Consider the following 24,112-nt stretch of genomic DNA (forward strand, 5'->3'; position numbering starts at 1 on the left):
TTGACCATCAAGAAGGCTGAGCACCAAAGAATTGATGCTTTTGAACTGTGGTGTTGGAGAAGACTCTTGAGAGTCCCTTGGACTGCAAGGAAATCAAACTAGTCCATTCCTAAAGGAAATCAACCCTGAATATTCATTGGAAGGATTGATGGTAAAGCTCCAATACTTTAGCCACCTGATGCGAAGAGCTGACTCATTAGAAAAGACCCTGATGGTGGGAAAGATTGAAGGCAGGAGAAGGGGATGACAGAGGATGAGATGGTTGGATGGCATCAGTGACTCAATGGACATGAGTTTGAGCAAGCTCCCGGAGATGGTGAAGGACAGGAAAGCCCAGTGTGCTGCACTCCATGGGGTTGCAAAGAGTCAGACATGACCGAGCAACTGAAAAACAAAATATGCAAAAAGGATATGGGGTGGCAGAGGATGAGATGGTTAGACAGCCATCAGCAACTCAATGGACATGAATTTGAGGAAACTCTGGGAGACAGAGGAACCTGGCATTCTGCAGTCCATGGGATTGCAAAGAGTCAGATACGACTTAGCGACAAAACAACAACGTATGTAATAACAAATATTTGGCCATGCAGTGAAGCTTGTGCCATCTTAGTTCCTTGACTGGGGGTCAAACTCATGTTGCCTACTGTGGAAGCATGAAATCTTAACCACTGTACCTCCAGAAATGTCCCTGAACACAATTTAAAAAACCCAGAAAATACAGACCTCAATATAGGAAAGTAATTAATGGTAAAATTGGCAATTCAATTACAATGGAATAGAAATGATTTAAGGAATGTTATCAATATAGTTGCACAGAAGGCATAACCCTCCCAGGTGTCAGACTACAAGTGACAGTAATCAAAACGCTGTAGTATTGGCACAAAGACAGACATATGGATCAACGGAACAAAACAGCCTAAAAATAAACCCACACACCTATGGTCCATCTTCGACAAAGAATATACAATGGAGAAAAGAGTCTCTTCAGTGCTCGCTTCGGCAGCACATATACTAAAATTGGAACGATACAGAGAAGATTAGCATGGCCCCTGCACAAGGATGACACGCAAATTCGTGAAGCGTTCCATATTTATTTTAAAAGAAAAAAAAAAAGAAAAGAGTCTCTTCAGCAAGTAGTGTCAGGAAAGTTGGACAGCTCCATGTAAATCAATGAAGTTAGAACACATCCTCACGGCATACACAAAAATAAAGTCAAAATTGCTTGAAGACTTAAACATAAGACACAACCACCATAAAACTCCTAGAAGAGAGCATAGGCAAAATATTCTCTACTATAAATTGTATCAATATTTAGACAGACTTAGGTCAGTCTCCAAAAGCAACAAAAATAAACAAATGGCACCTAAATAAACTTAAAAACATTTGCACAGCAAACAAAACTATAAACCAAACAAAAAGAGAACCTACGGACTGGGAGAAAATTTAGAAAATTCAGAATTATTGTTGTCGGTTTAGTCGCTAAGTTACGTCCAACTTTTTTGCGATCCCATGGACTAAAGCCCGCCTTCCGGCTCCTCTATGGGATTTCCCCCAGAAAAATACTGGAGATTCCACTTCCTTCTCCAGGGGATCTTCCCGACCCAGAGTTGGAACACATCTCCTGCACTGTAGGTGGATTCTTTACCACTGAGCCACCAGGGAAGTCCAGTGGTAGAATGGCCATCATTAAAAAGCCGATAAATACCAAATGCTGGAGAGGTGTGAGGCAAAGGCAACTCCCCGACACTGCTGGTGGGGATGTAAATTGGTTCAGCCACTACAGAGACCAGGAAGGAGGCTCCTCAAAAAATTAAAAATAAAATTACACAAGATCCAGTAACTCCACTCCTGGGCATATATTCAAACAAAACTATAATTCAAAAAGATATATGCAACCAATATCATAGCAGCAGTATTCACAATAGCCAAGACATGGAAACAGCCTAAATGTCCATCAACAGATGAACGGATGAAGAAGATGTGGTGCGTATCTACAATGGACTACTACTCAGGCAAAAAATAAAATAATGAAATAATGCCATTTGCAGCAACATGGATAAGCCTAGAGATTATCACACTAAGTGAAGTTACAAAGAGAAAGATAAATACCATAGGGAATCACTTACATGTGCTATATAAAATATGACACCAATAAACCTATCTCTAATCAGAAACAGACTCACGGACATAGAGAAGAGATTCGTCGTTGCCAAGGGGGTAAGAAGGGTAGAAGCCTAGAGTAGGAGGTTGGGTTTAGCAGACAGAAGCTTTTATGTATAGAACGGATAAATATCCAAGTCCTACTGTATAGCACAGGCAACTATATTCAATATCCTATGACAAACCATAATGAAAAATGATACTAAAACAGAATGTGTGTATTTATATATAACTTAATCACTTTGCTGTACAGCAGAAATTAGCATGCTATAAATCACCTATAATGCAATAAAAAAATAATAATTGCTCTGCTGGGTCGACAAAACATGGGATGTTTCCTCCTTACCATATATGGTAACAAATTTTCAATGGATTAGGGGTTTAATACAAAACATAAAATCACAGAAGTACTCAAGAGAAAAATAAAGACAATATATTTATAACTTCGGGAAAAGAAAAACCTCCCTTAGACAGTAAAAAGACTGCAGGTTTGATTTGATAAAAATTACAACTCCCACAGGGCAATAAGCCATAAATGATATGTAAAAATGAATCAGAAACAGAACACAATTTACCATATATTGATATGATCATATCAATAGAATAAAGCATTTGAGAAAATCAAATACCCATTCATGATAAAAACTCTGAGTAATCTAGGAACAGAGGGGAACTTTCTCTACTTAATAAAGGAAAATCTACAAAAATCCTATAGCTAATATCACACTTAATAGTAAGAAACTAGAAGCTCTTCCCACCAATATCAGGAACAAGTCAAAGGTGATTACTCTCACCACTCCTGTTCAACATTGCACAGGAGGTCCTAGCTAACACAGCAAGGCAACAAATGGACATAAACAACATATAGACTGAAGAAATAAAATGTCTTTGTTTACAAATGACATAATCTACATGGAAAATCCAAATCTTAACAACCACAAAAAAAAACGGAAGTTCCTGAAACTAATTTCAGCAAGGTTGTAGGATACAAGTTTAATATACAGAAGTCATTTATTTTCCTATTTACCAAAAATTAACAAGTAGAATTTGAAATTAAAAGCGCAATGCCATTTACATTAGCACCACAAAAAAAAAAGAGAGAGAGAGAGAGAAATATTTTAGATATAAATACAACAAGCTATATTCAAGATCTTTGAGGAAAACTGCACAATTCTGATTAACAAGAAGAAAGAAGAACTAAGTAAGTGGAGAGAGACTTCATGTTCAGGGATAGTAAGATTCAATATTGCCAAGATTATCAGTTCTTCCCAACTTGATCTGCCTAGATTCAACGCAATCGCTATCAAAATCCCTCACATTACTTTGTGGATACAAACAAATTGATTCTAAAGTTTACACACAGAGTCAAGAGACTAAGAATAGCCAACATAATACTGAAGAAGAGCAACAAAGTTGGAGGAGAGCTACAATAATCAAAACGTGGGGTATTGGTGAAAGAATAAACCAACCAACCAATGGAACAGAATAGAGAACCCACAAATAGACACACACAAATATAGTCAAATGGTCTTTAACCAAGGGAACAAAGGCAATACAATGGAGGAGAAAGATAGTTTTTTCAACAAATGGTGCTGGGACAACTGGACAGCTACATGCTAAAAAAAATGAATTAAGATAAACCTCACACTCTTAAGAAAAGTTAATTCAAAAGGAGGTTTTGTTGGCAAGAACGTGGAGAAACAACTTTCATTTCTTTGCTGGTAAAAATGCAAAATGGTACATCCACTTTGGAAGACAGTTTGACAGTTTCTTAAAAAACTAAACATCCTTCTGCCATATGCTCTAGCAATTACTACTCTGATATTTATTCAAATGAACTGAAAACTTATGCCACATAAAAACATGCACAGGGATGTTTATAGAAACTTTATTCATAGCTGCCAAAACTTGGAAGCAACCAAGATATCCTTCAGGAGGTGAATGGATAAATAAACTGGTATGTTGAGACGATGGAATATTATTCAATGCTAAATAGGAGTGAGCTATCAAGGCATGAAAGGATATAAAGGACCTTCAGATGCATATTACTAAGTGAAAGGAGCCACTCTGGGAAGATTACATGCTGTATGATTCCAACTCTATGACGTTCTGGAAAAGGCAAAACTATGGAGACAGTAAAGAGATCAGAGGCTGCTAGGGGTTGAGGGGGAGGGAGAGATGAACAGGCAGAGCATTAGACCAGTGAAACTATTCCCCATGATACTGTAATGGTGGGTACTTGTCATTATACATTGCACAAAAACCCACAGAATGTACAGCACAAACAGTGAACCCTAAAGTAAACCATGGGCTTCGGGTGGTTATGATGTGTCAGTGTAGCTTAATCACGTGTTGTAAATGTACCTCTTTGGTGGGGGATGCTTATAACGGTGGAGGCTAAGAATGTGTAGGATCAGGATATTGATATACAGGAATCTCTGTACCTTCCTCTCAATTTTGCTGCAAACCTAAAACTGCTCTTTAAAAACAAACTGTTTAAAAAGTTACAACATATATGACAGAGACAGAAAAATGTAAGTTACCAAGACATACTGACGGCTAATAAACACATGAAAAGATGCTCCATACCAGTCATTATTAAGGAAATGCAAATCAAAACTACAGTGTGGTATCCCTGGAAAGGGGACCCTCCTGCACTGTTGGTAGGAATGTAAACTGATACAGCCACTATGGAGAACAGTATGGAGATTTCTTTAAAAACTAGGAATAGTTGGGAATACATGTAAATCCATGGCTGATTCATATCAATGTATGACAAAACCCACTGGAAAAAAAAAAAAAAAAACTAGGAATAAAACTACCATATAATCCAACAATCCCACCACTGGGCATATACCCTGAGGAAACCGAAACTGAAAAAGACACATGTACCCTAAGGTTCATCACTATTTACAATAGCTAGGCCATGGAAGCAACCTAGATGTCCATCATCAGATGAACAGATAAAGAAGCTGTGGTACATATATACAGTGGAATATCACTCAGCCATAAAAAGGAACATGAGTCAGTTCTAGTGATGTGGATGAACCTAAAGTTTATTTACCTAGAGTGAAGCCAGTCAGAAAAACAAATAGCACACATTAATGCATATTAATGGAATATAGAAAGATGGTACGGATGAACCTATTTTCAGGGCAGCAATGGAGACACAGACATGGAGAACACAGGCTTGTGGACACAGTGGGGGAAGGAAGGGTGGGACGAACTGACAGAGTAGCACTGAAACAGATGCATCACCACATGCAAGACCGCACAGTCAGCTCAAAGCTGGTGCTCTGAGACCATCTGGACGGGCAGGATGGGCGGCAGGGTAGGAGGTGGGAGGTTAAAGAGCGAGGGGACACATGTACACCCATGACTAATCTATGCTGACGTATGGCAGAAACCAAGACAATATTGTAGGGCACTCATCCTCCAACTAAAAATAAATAAATGTTTTAAAAAGTTACAACATATATGACAAACACAAAAATATAAGTTACTAACCATGAAGATAAAGGAAAGTTTTTACCTGAGAGAAAAGTGAGCAAACAACACAAAGAGACCAAACACAGAATATAAATGTCCAGCAAAAAATGCCCATTAGAAGTAATACAGTGGAAATCTAAGTAGCAGTCCATTTTTTTCTACCGAATTAGGAAATATTTTAAAACATGGAAATTCCCAAGGTTGGAAGGGTGTAGAGACTGGTACTCTCAAACAGAGCTGGTGGGAATACCAATGAGAAAAATTTTTGAGGGTATTTTGGAAACATGCATTACATTTTAAAAGAAACATTTCTGTTGAGGTATTAACAGATAACTATAGCTATACAGGCTAATTATTAAGAAATAAATATGTACATGTAACCACCTCCAAGGTGAAGAATTTCTCAATTTCCTCCTCAAACGTAATGACTTTTCTGACCTTAGAGATACTCCTTGTCTGTCTTAAACTTACATATAACCTGAATCACCCAATATATGTATGCAACTCATTCATGTTGTCACCTTTACTCATAGTTTGCTCATATTCATTGCTAACAGACTCCCATTTTATGAATCAATAATTTACTTATTCATGTGGGATGTGTCCAACTTGAGACTACCATAAATAAACATTCTTACACACATCTTTACTATGCATGCAAATTCAGTTCTGTAGGGTATTTACACAGAAATGTGATTGCTGGAGCACATGTTATGCATATGTTCAATTTTAGTAAGTACTATCAAAGAATTTTCTGTAGTGGTTATATCAAATTACAATCCCAATCCAACACTGGGTGAGAGTTCCAGTTGCTCCACGTGCTAACCAGCACTTGGTTTTAGAAAAGAAAGGCTGAAAACCCAATGACCTAATCAGTGAATCAGGAACTCGTGAAGCAAAAACAACACAAGTGAAATGCAAAAGAAGGAAATAAGAAGAAAATAAACATTCAATAGTAGGACCGACAAAGCCAAAAGTCGGTAGATATTAAAAACTCAATGTCAATAAACTTGAAAATTCAGATGAAATGCAAAGTTGTTTTTAAAACTAACGACACACACAGAGAAAATCTAAACAGTTCTATTAAAGAAACTGAACAATTACTGAAACTCCCAAATAAAATTCCTAGTTCAAATGGCTTCACTGGTGAATTCCATGTAATCTTTAAGGAACAAATATTACCAATCTTACATAAAGAAAGAAAAAGAGAACACTTCACAACTCTGTGAATTTTTGAAATGTATATAAACTTCAACCAATCCCATTTATAGGAATTTATTCTACAATATATTAACTTAAAAGCACAAAGATAAATGTGCAGGAAAAATCATTGCTCATTGTTAATCATGTCCCCCTCAATTTTTATGTGTCCTAGGCCCCAGGACCTGAGAACGTGACTCTATTTGGAGATAAGGTCTTTGCAGAAGTCCTTAAGTTAGAATGAGCTCATACACCAGTAGGCCCTAATCTCACTAATATAACTGGTATCTTTTATAAGAGCAGAAATGTGGACAAAGACACAGAGGAAGATAATGTGAAGACACAGCCAGAAGACAGCCATCCAGAAGTCAAAGAGAAAGGCCTGGAATGAATCTTTCCTTCACAGTCCTCACAAGGAACCAAGGCTTCTGACAAATTGTCGGTCTGCAGAACTGTGGGAAAATAAATTTCTGTTCTTTATGCCACCTAATCTTTGGTACTTTATCACTGCAGTCCTAGCAAACTAATGCATTCATAAAAACGAAAGGAGGAAGCAATCAATATCTACCAGAAAAATTATTTAGATAAATTATAATTCATCAGCACTAGGAAATATCATGGAGCCTACAGGAAAAAGCAGGGGTGTTTGTGAAAGTACTGAGGTAGGGTTACTCTCTTCTCAGGGCCCTGTGGTAACCGAAATGGGGAAGAAATCCAAAAGAGAGGGGGTGTATGTATACCTACAGCTGATTCACTTTGCTACACATAGAAAGTAACACTGTGCTCCAATAAAGCAACTGTGTTCTAATAAAAATTAATTTGAAAAATACAATTTTAAATGTCAAAAAAAGAAATAGGAAAAAGTATGGACATCTTCTCAGTAACCCTAAGTGGAAGGAAAAAAGTATGCTGTAACATCTGTGTATATTATGTTCCATCTTTGTTAAATAATTAAAATATGTGTTCAAAAGCCCAGAAAAATGTCTAGAAGTTTACACAATAAGTGGTTAATACATTCAGGAGATTAGAGAAAGTATTATTTATTACTTTACTGTTCTGTTGAAAATGATGAGTATATATAGTTTCCTTAATTGTAAAAATTTGAGGTATACAAATATATGCAAAGACCACATTATATGTAAAAGTTGAAAAGATGATCAGAATTTCAATTGGACCTTTAAAAAATAACTGAAAAAAAGATTTTGAAAGTTCATAAGTATAGAAAAATAGATAACTGAGAATGGATAAGAAAATTTTGAAAAGGGAAAATGGTAAGGAATTTTCCTTTTGACACATTAAACTGTATGCCTTCCACTTATACACTTATACCAACTATTTCTTAATAAAACTGGAAAAAAAACACTTCCCTGGTGGTCCAGTGATTAAGAATCTGCCTGCCAGTACAGGGGACCAGGGTTCGATCCCTGGTTTGGGGAAGATCCCACATGTCATGGGGCAACTAAGCCTGTGTCCCACAACTACTGAGACCATGCTCCGCAACAAGAGAAGCCGGCAGCACCTCGAGAGCAGCTCCCACTCGCCGCAACTCGAGGAAGCCTGCGTGCAGCAGCCAAGACCCAGCACGGTCAAAAATTAACTAAAAAAACAACTGGAGAAAAAATGATTACAAAGTCCTATACACTCAAAGCTAATTTAGCACTGATACAGAAATGGGAAAAATCAGTGGATTCAGTCTAGAAAAACATCAAAATATACATGATAATAGTGTTTTAGTTTCATGAGGAAAAATGATTTAATAAACACTGGCATAACTGGCTATTCATCTGCAAGAAAACAAAATTACACTTCCTATCTTATCCCATATACCAAAAAAAAAAAAAAAGCAGAGCTAGTACATTTTTAAAGAAACTCAACTTCACAACCTCAAGTATGAAAAACAATAATAGCAAATCATTATCCACCAGCAGATTGCAAAGCCTGATACCAGAATGGAGGTCAACAAGCTGACATCTCATAAAGTATTAAATACCATTTGAATGTGAGGAGCTTTAGACATTTAGGAAAAGAGGCTGACAATACTCTTGACTTAGCAATTATTTTTGAAAGTCAGCAGAAATAATTCAGCAGTACATTTGGTTGTTGTTCAGCCGCTTGATCATGTCCAAGTCTTTTCCACATCATGGACTGCAGCACGCCAGACTTCCCTGTCCTTCATTATCTCACTAAGTTTGCTCAAACTCATGTCTGTTGAGTCAATGGTGCCATACATAAGGAAATACAAAGAAAGTTTTTTATAACAGCCTCGCCTGTAGTGGCAACCACGCTGGAAATAACTGGAAGGCTCAGAAAAAGGAAACATGAAATAAACCCCAGTATACACATCCTATGGATAATCAGTCACCTTTGAAAGACACATGAGTCACATCAGTATTCACTGACCTGGAAAGATATCCCTATGTCCTTAAATGGGTTAAAGAGGAAAGCAAGTTGCTGAGTAACGTCTGTAATATGATCCCCTCACCTTTTTTTTCCAAAAGCAAACAGGAAACAAGAAGTGGCCTGTATTCTTTTGGCTTACAGGAGTCTGTATCACACACACCTGTCTTTGTGTGATACAGACACGTGTACGTGATACAGACTATCGTCTTTTTGCTTTCCTTAAATTTTTAAAAAACTGTAGTAAAATTAAAATGCGTATCATTTAAAATTCACCATTTAAATCATCTTAGGTGTGCAATTCAGTAGCGCCAAGTATATTCCCGTTGTTGTGCAACTAATCTCCAGAATTCTTTCATCGTGCAAAACTGAAACTCAGTACTCATTAAATAATAACTTCCCCTTTCGCCCTTCTCCCAGTCCTGGTAACTAATATTCTACTTTCTGTTGCTATAAATTTGACTACTCATGTACCTCTCATGACTCTCACAGTGTTTTTTTGAGACTGGTTTATTTCACTCAGCATACACTCTGCAGGTTCATCCATATTGGACCCTGTGTCAATTTCCTCTTTCAAAAATTATTTTTTATTTATTTGGCTACACTGGGTCTCAGCTGCAACATTCGGGATCTAGTTCCTCAACCAGAGATCAAACCCAGGCCCCTTGTACTGGGGGCACAGAGTCTTAACCACTGGTCTCATAATTTACTTCTTTTTAAAGGCCAAATTCATCATATGGATAGATCAGAGGCTTCCCAGGTGGCGCTAGTGGTAAAGAATCCACCTGCAGATGCAGGAGATATGGGTTCAATTCCTGGGTCGGGAAGATCCCCTGAAGGGGGAAATGGCAACCCACTCCAGTATTCTTACCTGGAAAATTCCAGGACAGAGGAGCCTAGTGGACTAAAATCCATGGTGTCATAAAGAGTCAGACACAGCTTAACACACAGACACACACATGGATAGACCACATTTGTTTATCCATTCATCTACTGATGGACACTAGAGTTGCCTCCACCTCTTGGCTGTGGTGAACAGTGCTGCTATGAACACGGGTTTACAAATGCCTACTTGAAACTCTGCTTTCAATTCTTCTGGGTACCTACCCAAAAGTGGAGTTGCTGGATCACACGGTAATTCTTGTTTTAATTCTTGAGGAAATATCACTATTTTCTAGAGTTGCCCTTCATTTTACATTCCCATCAACAGGGGACAAGGTTCCAATTTTTCCACATTCTCCCCAACGCCATTACTTTGGGTTTTTCGATAGCAACCATCCTGATGCTGGTGAGGTGCTATCTCATTTCTCTAAGGATGTTGTGATGTTGAGCATCTTTTCCTATGCTCGTTGGCTGTTTGTATAACTTCTTTGAAGAAATGTCTACTTAAGTCCTTTGCTCATCATCTTTAATTGGGTACTTTGGCAGTTTGAGGCTGTTAAATGATAGATCTGACAGCCTTCTTAACATTGTCACCTAAGAGGGGTACCAAGGTGGCCCTGACAGAAAAGAGCACAGAGAAGCCAGTTATGTTGTCTCTGTATTATTTGAATTGTTATAAAACACAAACATTGCCTTTCTTATTGTTTTTACATTAATGAACTATAGGGAAAAAAGATGAAGCTCTGTCTCTGTTCCTCATTGCAAAGAGGAGCCTCAAGTGATCCTTGAGAGGTCTAGCCCATCCTCTTCTCATCCTAGTTTAAGTTTGTTGATTCTTGTGAGGTCTAGCCCATCCTCTCTCATCCTAGTTTAAGTTTCTCTAAGTTAAAAGAAGCATTTTTAGTTCATTTGTACCTTTTCCAACTGCAAGGGACTGAGGTTCAAAATAACCCATTTCTTGGTCTTTTTCTCACAGATATTAAAATATCCATAAACTTGCCATAGGGTGAAAAAGTTAGTGATGTTTGTTCTTTTACAGATATTATTAAAGGACTTCCCTGGTGGCTCAGACGGTAAAGTATCTGCCTACAATGCAGGAGACCCAGGTTCAATCCCTGGGTCGGGAAGATCCTCTGGAGAAGGAAATGGCAGCCTACTCCAGTACTCTTGCCTGGAAAATCCCATGGACAGAGGAGCGTGGTAGGCTACAGTCCATGGGGTCACAAAGAGTCGGACATGACTGAGCGACTTCACTTGAAGTCTAGCCCATCCTCTCTCATCCTAGTTTAAGTTTCTCTGAGTTAAAAGAAGCGTTTTTAGTTCATTTGTACCTTTTCCAACTGCCAAGGACTGAGGTTCAAAATAACCCATTTCTTGGTCTTTTTCTCACAGATATTAAAATATCCATAAACTTGCCATAGGGTGAAAAAGTTAGTGATATTTGTTCTTTTATTGAAATTATTAAAAATATTAAGAATTCAAGGATATTACAAAGTGAAGGAATCATCATTTCAGTTCAATTACTCAGTCGTCTCCGACTCTTTGCAACCCCATGGACTGCAGCACACCAGGTCTCCCTGTCTATCACCAATTCCTGGAGTTTACTCAAACTTATGTCCATTGAGTCAGTGATGCCATCCAACCATCTCATCCTCTGTCATCCCCTTCTCCTCCACTCTTCAATCTTTCCCAGCACTAGGGTCTTCTCAAATGAGTCAGTTCTTCGTATCAGCTGGCCAAAATAAATAACGCTAAAAGTAAAAATGCCTCATTCATTCATTCAACAAACATTAACTGAACGCAACTTGGTCTTGTTCCACTTGCTGGAGATATAGCAATAAACAAAACAAGAAAAAGTTGGAAGGTGATTAAGTGCAGTACAAAATAACATCAGGCCAGGAGGGAGGGATAATATTTTGGTAGAATGGTCAGGGAAACTTTCTTGGAAAAGGAGTCTCAGTTGTGACAGCAGCTAAAATGTCCATGGTTCATCCATGAGGGATGGAGTCTCCGTAATTAACAGAAATCTAATTCTCAGAAAGATTCTGACAAGTTTAAATAAACATCTTAAAAGTCAACATTCAAAAAACTAAGACCATGGCTTCCAGTCCCATCACTTCACAGCAAATAGATGGGAAAAAGTGTTTTTTTGAGAAAACCCCAACAGTGGCAGATTTTATTTTCTTGGGCTCCAAAATCATGATGGACGGTGAGTGCAGCCATGAAATTAAAAGACGCTTACTCCTTGCAAGAAAAAGCTATGACAAACCTAGACAGCGTATTAAAAAAGCAGAGACATCACTTTGCCTACAAAGGTCCATCTAGTCAAAGCTATGGTTTTTCCAACAGTCATGTATGGATGTGAGAATTGAACCATAAAGAAGGCTGAGTGCCAAAGAATTGATGCTTTTGAGCTGTGGTGCTGGAGAAGATGCTTGAGAGTCCCTTGACTCAAGGAGGTCAAACTAGTCAATCCTAAAGGAAATCAACTCTGAATATTTATTGGAAGAACTAATGTTGAAGCTCTAATACTTTGGCCACCTGATGCAAAGAGCTGACTCATTGGAAAAGACCCTGATGCTAGGAAAGATTAAAGGCAAAAGGAGAAGGGGGTGGCAGAGGATGAGACAGTTCGATAGCATCACTGACCCAATGGATATGAATCTGAACAAACTCCAGGAGACAGTGAAGGATGAGGAAGCCTGTTGTGCTGCATGTCCACGGGGTCACAAAGAGTCAGACACAACTGAGCGACTGAACAACAACAAAAGTCCTTCACTTACTCACTTTTTCAATCACAAAACATTTCAGCACGCATACTCTGCTGAGTCAACTAAAACTGAAAATGCATATTCCAAATCTTGGCCCCTGGGTAAACTGCAGAGCCCTGGAAGGACGGGTTAATCAGCACACAATTCCAGGCCTTTAAACGGAAACACTCGGAAGACCAGAGCAAAGGCCCCAGTGTAGCAGAGGTTCAGTGGGTGAGAGGGAATCAGCAAAAGGGATTACACAGTGTGTTGTCTACAGGCCAGGGGGTCGTCAGTGGCTCCAAGTGCGTGAGCCACTGTGGTATATTTTCCCCAATACTTCATGCTTCCTGCAGATGGGAAAGTCTGCTTATAGAAAAGGAAATTCTGATGGCCCACAGCCTTTGTAAGAGTCTTATTTAGCTGACTGGGCTATGTGCTTGCTAAAGATAAGCAAAAGTATCGCAGGATTCATAGGAGTCTCTACTGAAAGGTAGGAACAAGTGAAACAAAGAGAGATCAGATAGAAAGAAATGCTTTCTAATGAGTTCCACCTTGGTGTGGTAATGTGGCCATACTTATGATTCCTGGTCTTCATCCTATCTGATTGGGGGGGGGGGGGGACTTATTTACAAAGATCCTCTTTCTTAATTCTCCTGGAACTTCTGGGAAACAGCAAGAGGCAGGGCATACGATTCTTTTATTTATATTTGGGAAAATAAAGGACTGTTTGAGTCAGGGGGAGACTCAGGCCACCTGCCTCCCAAGAGCTATCATAGCTACTCATCCAGAAGTGAACATGATATGACCAACTGAATTATTGTAAAGATGGGGTAATGGAACAATTCCTAAGCGATAAGGTGAAGGCCCTCAGGGGTTTGGTCTGCCTATCAGATCTGCTATGAAATAGTACTGGAATTCTCAGAAGAAAAGAAAACCTCCAGGACTTCCCTGGAGGTCCAGTGGGTAAGACGCCACACTCCCAACCCAGGGGGCAACAAGTTCAATCGCTGGTCGGGGAACTAAGATCTCTCATGCCATCAGGTGCGGTCAAAAAAGAAAGAAAAAGTCTGCATTCATCCTAGACACCAAAGCAAAGCACTTTCCACATGTCAGAGCCTTGGAGAGATTGTGGCTGCACCACAATGCAGACTGGAGCTGTATGAAGAGATCAAGAACACCAATTCATAGCTTCTTTTCTTGAGAAAAAACGTAGTATCCCCAGGAATAGCAAAGAGCCCTAGCAAAAGGCATCACTCCTTGCTAACTTGGATGGATGAAGCAAAGAGGAAAGGCGAGACTCTGGACCTATTTCTTCACTTGCCAATGCCCTGAAGACGAGCCCTGATAAGAAGACAGGGCAACCCTGAGGATGGAGGGCTGACAGGATCAGCGTAACTATGCAGCCAGGTGGGTCTGGAACCCCAGACAAGTATTAAACTTCTCTAAATCTCTCTTTTCTTCTCTGCCAAACTGACTAGTAACTGTGACTTTTGCACAGGACTGCTGTGAAGATTCAATGAGGTAAGAGTGCAGGGTGCTTAGAATAGTCCCTGCAAGTGCTTGTTTAGTGGTGATGGTGATAGATATGATGGTGATGGTGATTGATAGGATGATAGTGGTCATGGTGATGAATGGGATGGTGCTGGTTATGGTGATGAATATGATGACGGTCATAAGAGAGATGACGATGGTGATGATTAGTAGCAAAACTAGAGTTTAAGATTTGGCAAAATATAGCTAAAGCTTTTGAAGAGCTTCACATATTTTAAATACTCTTACTCTTTGATCCAGTAATTCCACTTACTGGAAATATTGTTTTTGTGGGTTTTTTTTTTTTTTAAGTTTTTTTTTTTTTTAATGTGGACCATTTTTAAAGTCTTTATTGAATTTGTTGCAATACTGTTTCCTTTTTTCATCCAGGAATCTACCCACATCTCCTGCACCAGAAGGTGAAGTCTTAACCACAGGACTGCCAGGGAAGTCTGGAAATAGTCTTTTGGATATAGAAATAGACAAGAGAATTTAAAGATAAAGTTTCGTTGTAATTGGAAAAACAGTAGGCAAACTAATAAATACTTAACAACGGTAGAGGGCTTGAGGGCGAAAACTGTAGAAATAATGAGATCCAGACAGACTGACCCCAATTATGGAGTGTGGTGGAGCAGGCTGTCAGCACTGGGAAATCTGAGAGGCTGGATAAATGAATGACATCTCTACTCCCTCCACACGTACAGAGAACAATCACTCCTACACTTCCATAGGACACACGAAGTCTACCCTCTGCAAAAACCGAATGAGAGACGTTCCCAACTTAGGGAAACCAGGTTAGAGACAGAGACGGGGGAAAGATACAAGACAAATGGGTTTACATATTAAGTTGAGTTGAGGATCTTGGCCCGCTTGTCCAATTGATGTCTCACAGCCCTGGGGGCCAGGCATGTTCTGATTAGATACAATTAGAACAATTTTTCTGAGAGAATCTAAACTGCCCAGAGAAAATTCTATAGATAAAAGCATTCAAACTTTAAAAAAAAAAAAGAGTTGAGAGTTTCTCATTCTCCTATATGAACAAGCAGTCAAGAGATCAGCAAACTTTTCAAGGAAATTGTTCAATATGCAGACTATAGCAAAGAAAAGAGAAGGGGATTCCCTGGAGGTCCAGTGGTTAAGACTCAGAGCTTCCACTGAAGGGGGCACAGGTTCAGTCCCTGCTCAGGGAGGTTACGCATGCCATGAGGTTGAGTCAGTGGGAAAAAAACAGAAAGGAGAACCTGGCAGAAGGCAAGCTAGTCCATGTAGCTACAGCAGCCAGCCAGACTGAGATGCAGATGCTAAATGCTACAGGGGTTAAGGACGCACTACCGTCAGATTTTCTATTTGGTAAAACCAGAGGCACTGAAAGACAAGTCCAAAGGAATCATTTCCTCACTCTCTGATTCAGTTTTATGGTCATACCACGTATATTACACCATCTAAAATTCTCTCTCTGAACTCAAAAACATGGCCCCCTTCTTGCTGGCAGGGCAATAACACTGTTTCACACCCAACCCTGAACCACTGTCCTCCACCAACACAGCCCACTCAGGCACCCAAGCTTGCCTTCCATTACCTGGGTCACTGGAACGACTGGCACTAGAACTTCATCATACTCTACGCCCACGATCTGGCACATCTGACACTGAGATCAACAGGCACAGAAATAAGAACCCAAAACGCTTAGATGAAATAATCCCCCTGATCAGGACCAGCCCCATGAGCAGTAGGTTCAGAAACCTGCTGGTGACCCGAACACCTAACTTTGAGTGCTCCTTTTTAAGAAGCCCATGATTCTCTGTGACAGCCTAGAGGGTGGGGATGGGAGGTGGGAGGGAGGCTCAGAAGGGAGGAGATGTATGTATACTTAGAGCTGATACACGTTGTGGTACAGCAGAAACAAACACAATATTATAAAGCAGTTATCCTCCAATTAAAAAAAAAAAGAAAACACTTTAAATAACATTAAGTAAATATAATTTTTAAAAAATGGAGAAGGCGATGGCAACCCACTCCAGTATTCTTGCCTGGAAAAGTCCACAACAGAGGAGCCTGGCAGACGGCAGTCCATGGGGTTACATGACTGAGCATGCATACATGAGGGTGAAGGAACATGGGTTGGTAGCAATAAACTGATAGAACTTAAAAAAAAAAATTTTTTTTAAAGATGCCCATTATTTAGGAGACCAAGATCAATTAGTTGTTTTAAACACAAAAGAGTTTGAAAGATCCCCTTTTGATTACTGTATTATGTGTGTGTGCATAGACTGATTCCAGGGTTTGAAAGATTTATAAAAATCTGAGATGTTATTTTTAATAACTTAATATACAAATTATAATAAGCTTTTACTCCATCCAAATTGGGGGAAGTGATATCAAAATTAGGAGTTGTCATTTTCCATTACTGTGAATTCTTTAACAATAGGACAATATTACTTTAATAAATAGTCCCTTTATGGTTTAACAAACAAACAAAAAAGGCCTGTGTTCCAGTGTTACTGTAGTCAGAGATGACAGCTGCCAAAAATAGAAATAAAGTCCAAGAGACTGAGTAGGTTGCAAATTGCTCTCCTCTTGGGAGGAACAATTCCTTTCTCCCCTATCTTTGCACTGTTCCTCCCTCAAAACGCACTACTACCAGAATACATCCTATGTAAGTGGCCATGGAGCTCCTAGCCAGGACCTGATAATGGGCTGGGTGCTGAGGGAGGGCCTGGAGGAAGCAATTTCTGCACTCCAAGAACTGAAGTTTCACCCCTCTCTCCTCAGTGTTGATGGACCCAGGACACAGGAGAAACGAAACCTCGCCAATCCACACACAGTGACTCTGTTTTGTTCAAACTGCTTGGTTCCCACAGAATACTTTGACCATGTCACTCTAGCTTATCCATGTTTTAAAGCTGAAATCAAACGCTTCACCCAATTCCCCCTCGCTTTTCAAGCAGACACAAAGAGTCCAGCTGAACCATTGTGAGGGCACTCTCTGGTCTGAAGAACCACATGCCAACGTGCAGAGGATGAATCTTTCTCAGAAACACAGTCCAGGATTTCCCCCAGCTCGACAGAACCCCTTCACAGATCAGGTCCATTCCTTCAAAGACTCATTGGGTGATGCATGGGAGAAACACATCCAGCCAGAATCACAAGACGACTTTCTTTCCAGTGGCCAACTTGCTGCTGTTGAGAGACAATGTGGAGTTGTCCAGGGAAGGACAAAACCAAGTTGGGGGGACTTACCTGATGGTTGAGTGGCTAAGACACCACACGCCCAATGCAGGGGGCACAGGCTCAATCCCTCGTCAGGGAACTAGATCCGGTATGCAGCAACCAAGACCCGGTGCAGTCAAATATATAAATGTGTTTATGTGTTAGTCGCTCAGTCATGTCCAACTCGTTGCGACCCCATGGACTGTAGCCCACCAGGCTTCTGTCCATGGAATTCTCCAGGCAAGAATACTGGAGTGCATTGACATTCCCTTCACCAGAGGAACTTCCCAACCCAGGAATCAAACCCCAGTCTTCTGCATCGCAGGCAGATTCTTTGATATATAAATAAATAGATTTAAAGGTCAAGTTGGGGTTTGGACACAGATTTAAGGCAGCCCACTCTGGTCCTCGGTGCTATATCACCCGCTCAACCAGGTGGCCTGTGACAGATGGGGCCTCTTCCCGAGGTCACCACCCAATGTCCCACTCATCTCTGTCCCCTTCAAACACACACAGAACAAGTGGAAGGACACCAGCCGACTAACGTCCACTGAATGGACAGGACCTGCTATCACTAAGAAATGAGGAGCGAGGGGCCAGCGTTCACCACAGGCTCTAAGACAGGGGTCCTTGAGCCCCTGGGCCATTGACCGGCCCATGGCCCCGTCAGGAGCCAGGCTGTACCGCAGGTGGTGAGCAGCAGGCAAGTGAACAAAGCTTCATCCGTATTTACAGCCGCTCCCCATCACTCACATCACTGCTTCAGTCATGTCTGACTCACTGCGACCCTATGGCCTGTAGCCCACCAGCCACAGGAGACCCTATGGCTCCTCTGACCATGGGGATTCTCCAGGCAAGAATACTGGAGTGGGTTGCCACGGCCTCCTCCAGGGGATCTTCCCCTAGATTTCTCACAGGGGCACAATAAATATAATACACTTGAAATCATTCCCCCAACCCCTGGTCCGTGGAAAAACTGTCTTCCACAAAACTCGTCCTTGGTGCCAAAAAGGCTTGGGACCATTGCTCTAAGGGACCAGAGAACCACCTCAGCTAAAGAGTCCTAAGACCAACCATGTAGGTGGGTCAGGGGCAGAGGCAGGGGCAAGGGGGGTTGACAGACTGTAAGGAGGGTTTTTCTCAGACCCTCAGACACACCTATGGCAAGAAACGTTGTACAAAATTAGATACACTCACTGTGAATGTCCTGCCTCTGAAGGTTGCAGAAACCAAGATGAGACTGAAATCAGGAACCACTGGATCGGACTGAAATGTATGGTTCAGGTGTGAAAATGCCACTTCCGCTTATCAGAGGAGTCAGAAACAGCTGCCCCATCACACCTTTGGATTACTTAACCCCAAACCACTTCCCGCTCACAGGGCACACGTGAGGGTCCCGGCTCATCCTTCTACACCCGGCTGCATACCAGACTCACCCAGAACAGAAGCCAAGCACCCAAGGTTAAAATCAAAAGAGGAACAAGCAACCCCGAGTGAAAAGGCAGTTCTCCAAATGCAGAGGGGCAGGCAGGGCAGCACATAGGACCTGGTAGCATCTTTGCTCATCCCAGCACCAGCCCCCCAGCCTAAGCCTCCTAAAGGGCCTCAGAAACCTAACATCACCCAGCTTCACGGCGTTCATTTCCAAGAGTAAATGTGTTTGGGGACCTCCCTGGTGGTCCACTGGTTAAGACTTAGCCTTTCAGTGCAGGAGGTATGGGCTCAATTCCTGGCTGGGGAGCTAAGATCCCACATGCTGTGTGGCCAAAAAGGAAAGAAAAAACAAAAACCCAAAACATAAAACAGAAGCAATGATGTAACAAATCCAGCCGATTTTAAATATGGGCCACATTAAAAAAAAATTTAAAAATAAATGTGTTTACGATGTCACGATAAGAATGTCTACAGTTCTGGATGTCCATCTCATTTGCTTGATTTCTTCTCCTTGGAGCATGGGGAGGTATTCACAGAGAAAGCTAATTCTTTCTGGAAGGCTACTTGAAAGATGCCTCTAATGAAGCCCTGATGGAGCCATGGAAAACCCAAACTGGAGTTAAAAATGAGCTCTGCCTCCCAGGTCTCCATCATCTCACAAAAAAGCCTTCAGAGCACAACACACTCACCACATAAAAGAGAAAGCAACACTGGGTTCTCCCAGTCAGAGGGCAGACAAACAGCCCAGGGATTATCAGCTTTGTTTTGCTACATTGATGCTGTTCTAGGCAACTCCAACTTGTGTGTGAAACAAACAACCGGGTCTAGGTGAGCAAGTGCTGAACAAGAGCCACCCTAGGGAAATTGCTGGAACACCCGCCTCCCCTCTTTTCCACACTGCCGGTTTATTTCAGGCCGGAAATAGAGAGGCCTCCCCCGCCTCTTGGGTCTGGCCCGATCCACAGGAAACTTCTCCTTGATTAGACTCCCACTGAGCTGAGGGTTCAACTTTCCATCTTTCATTCCAACCCACACATCCCATCACTCCACTAAGGCCTAGCCAGGGGGCCACTGCAAACAAACTTACCCACCCACATCCACTGTGGGCAATCATTGTAAGAAGTTCAGGCTAAGAGTCAACCATGCCTTTTTCTTGGAATCAAGAAATCATCCTTTGAACCACCAGGGAATACTCTTTAAACAGCAGATTAATCCTCTGCACTTTTGGCAGTCACAATTCAGGGGCCAATTAAACAGAGCCAAGTCCTAACGCCCTCTTTCCTGAGCACTTATGATGCTTGAAGAGGGTGTAACATTCTACCAACCCCATCTAGATGACAGCGCTGGAAATCACACTGACCCTTCCAGAGCCTTCTTATTCCTAGGCTTTCCTCCACTACAGCACAGAGCGGACCCTCTCACTTGCAAGCACTGACAAGCGCAAAATTAATCAGACGCTTGCTAATGACTTTGGATAAATAGGCCACAGCCACGTGACACAGCGCGATACTTCCTTTTAAAACAGACTTTCCAACTGATGTGGGATCCAGATGTTATAGGCAGATGTGTATCCAGTCCCCTTCCTAGGTGGTGCCTACAGAATGAAGACTCGATTCAACTTGACTCTTGTGTGTATTCCTTTTCCCCCACTACGATGTAAGTGCCTCCAGATCTCAAGCGCGGAGCACTTGACCCCCGCATGGACGGTGCGCCGGGCTTGGCCCACAGTTGGTCCTTGAAAGCTGGCTGGTCCAATGAATCAAACAATAAGGAAATAGAGTGAAGAAGATTCAAGTGCATCAGACTAAACCCCAATCAATGCTCAAGAACAAAATATTTCCTGAACAAGGTTCTGTAGACGGATTTAGATTTGGAAAATCTTAATCCCCTTGCTTACTAGGACTATATTCATCAAGCTGACAGCCAGTCTTTTTTTTTTTCCTCTGTTCTGTAATGGCTGCTTACTTGAATCGTCCTTTACATGAAAGATTTCTAAAGTCTTTATTAGATGACAAACGACATAGATAGCATTTCATATTTCAGAAATTCCAATCATTCTTTAAGACCCAACTCCAAAACCTGGTCCCATTCATTGAGCACTTTCTATGAGCCAGGGGTTTTCCCAAGTGGCTCAGTGGTAAAGTATCTGCCTGCCAATGAAGGAGATGAGGGTTCAGTCCCTGGGCTGGGGAGATCCTCTGCATGAGGAAATGGCAACCCACTCCAGTGGTCTTTCCTGGGAAGTCCCGTGGACAGAGGAGCCTGGTGGGCTACAGTCCGTGGGGTCACAAAGGTCTGGACATGACTTAGCAACTGCACACGCATGCACTATGCCCCAAACCCTGTTTGGGAAGCTCTCAGGTTCTTACCCACTTTGCCTTTACAACCTCTGGGGTCTATTTTGATCTCATCCTTCACAGGTGAAGAAACTGGCTTGTCTTTCCTTTAGGCCTCCTCTGTCCTCTCCAAAAGAAAGGCTTCATTTCCTCTTCTGAAACCCTCTTTAGCACACTGGGTGCTTCTGTTATGAAACATATAGTGGCCCATGAGCGTGCAACAATTGAAGAATCCTACCCTCTCTGCCTCACTGTCAGCTCCCTGAAAAATGGGGCTACCTTCCGCCAATGGTACTAAATGAAGTGAAAGTTGCTCAGTCATGTCGGACTCTTTGCAACCCCATGAACTGTATAGTCCATGGAATTCTCTAGGCCAGAAAACTGGAGTGTGTAGCCTTTCCATTCTCCAGGGGATCTTCCCAACCCAGGAACTGAACCCAGGTCTCCTGCATTGCAGGTGGATTCTTTACCAACTGAGCCACCAGGGAAGCCCTTGGTACTAAAGGCAGGTCCCGAATGGTACTAAAGGCAGATCCAACAACTGCTAATCAGAATCACTCAAGATGTTTTTAAAACAAAACACAGCAGAGGCCTGGGCTTCCCTCCCTGGGGATTCTGGTCTTGGCGTTCTGCAACCTTCATCTTCAAAAGGCTGTCCAGGTGCTACTGACACCCACCAGGTTTGAGGACCACTGTCCAACTCAACAGCTCAGGACCCTGCACACTGTGGGTAATGAACAAAACATATACAATGAATGGATGGCTTAATAAGTAACCCATGATTATGAGATGCTATTCAAGATATTTCCAGTTGTCTTCCAAGTGGATACAGAACAACCCACACCCAAACTTGGCCAACACTCCCAACCTACTCCTTAGCACTCTGTCCCCACCCTCTTCCTTCACAGAGCTCCAGCCACACTGGCCCTGTGTTTGCGGGCATGCTCCACTGCATCCAACTCTTCGCAACCCCAATGAAGGTAGCCCACCAGGATCCTCTGTCATGGGATTCTCCAGGCAAGAATACTGGAGTGGGTTGCCTTGCCCTTCTCCAGGGGATCTTCCTGACCCAGGGATTGAAGCTCCATCTCCTACAGTGGCAGGGGAATTCTTTACCACTGAGCTACCTGGGAAGCCCCTGGCCCCGTGTACTGATCCTCAATTGTGCCTAGCCCTCTGCCTGGACCATTCTAGCCCTACATTTGCATGGCCTGTCCCTTCTTTTATTCAGATCTCTTCTCAAATGTCACCTCCTCAGAGAAGTGACCTCTGGTCACCCTCACTAAACCAGAGCACTCATCACCCCCATCACAGTCCTCTATCAAAATTCTCATGGCCCTTAACACTGACATTACATATATTTTTTTATTTTTATTTTTAATTGGAGGATAATTACTTCATAGTATTTTGTTGGTTTCTGCCAGACATCAACATGAATCAGCCATAGGTATCCTATGTCCCCTCCCTCCTGAACTTCCCTCCCACGCCCATCCCACCCCTCCAGGTTGTGACAGCACCAGATTGGAGTTCCCTGCATCATACAGCAGATTCCCACTGGCTATGTATTTTACACATAGTAACGTATATGCTTCCATGCTACTGTCTCTATTCGCCGCATCCTCTCCACCCCTGTATTACATATACTTTAAATGTACTGTCTGGGGACTTTTCTGGCAGTCCAGGGGTTAGGACTCAGTGTTTCCATGGCTGAGGCCATGGGTTCAATCCCTGGTCAGCAAACTAAAGCTCCCACATGCCCCACAACATGGACAAATAAATAAATAAACCATCTGTTTCTTTCTGCTTGGAATGCACACATCAAGGTTACGTATGGATTCTTTGAGGAAAACACAAGTTTCCCCTGTTGTTTAAGTCTTTTTCTATCTGCACTGTTTCAGCGGTCTCCTATCTCTCATTGTGACAGAAAGGAGTGGCCTAGTTGATTTCATGGATCCCTTCCAGGGTCCAAAGTCCTAGAAAAAGGCATTTTTAAAGATAGGAAAAAAGCTCAGACATCATCCAATACAGGAGGTCTTGTTAATCTGCAGTCAGGGAGTTCTTCAAGATGTATAAACTTTGTAAAACTGGAGCTTTGTCTACACAATTTTCTGTGGCAAGAATCCACAGCCCTAAGACATGGAAGCAACCCAGATGTCCACCGACAGATGAATGGATAAAGAAGCTGTGGTACATATACACAATGGATTATTACTCAGTCATAAAGAGGAACACATGGGAGTCAGTTCTAATGAGGTGGATGACCCTAGAGCCTGTTATACAGTGAAGTGAGTCAGAAAAACAAATATTGTATATTAACGCATGAATATGGAATCTAGAAAAATGGTACAGATGAACCTTTTTGCAGGGCAGGAAGAGAGACGCAGACAGAGAACAGAACTTGCAGGCAGAGCTGGGGAAGGAGATGGCAGGATGAATTGAAAGAGTAACACTGAAACATACACATTACTGCTTGTAAAATGTAACTACTGGGAAGCTGCTCTTATAACACAGGGAGTTCAGCCCAGCAGTCCGTGACCACCTAGAAGGGTGGGACAGGGTAGGTGGCTGAAAGGAGGCTCAAGGAGGGGACATATGTGTACTTATGGCTGATTCATGTTGTTGTATGGCAGAAACCAAAACAACATTGTAAAACAGTTACCCTCCAATTAAAAATAAAATTAAAAAAAAAAAAAAAGAACCCACAACTCTCATTGGAATTTC

The 24,112-nt window shown here is 41.7% G+C and overlaps 1 protein-coding gene and 1 non-coding gene across 2 annotated transcripts in view; one reads left to right on the forward strand and one right to left on the reverse strand.

The window, feature by feature from the left end:
• DOCK5 (dedicator of cytokinesis 5) overlaps positions 1-24,112 on the reverse strand; it is a 275,156-nt gene that overhangs the window by 225,164 nt on the left and 25,880 nt on the right. The window lies entirely within an intron of this gene.
• On the forward strand, positions 988-1,094 carry LOC133071505 (U6 spliceosomal RNA). Its single transcript, XR_009696449.1, has one exon. It is a non-coding gene; the product is annotated as a U6 spliceosomal RNA (small nuclear RNA).

Source organism: Dama dama, chromosome 16, assembly GCF_033118175.1.
Source record: "Dama dama isolate Ldn47 chromosome 16, ASM3311817v1, whole genome shotgun sequence".
Classification (NCBI taxonomy): domain Eukaryota; kingdom Metazoa; phylum Chordata; class Mammalia; order Artiodactyla; family Cervidae; genus Dama; species Dama dama.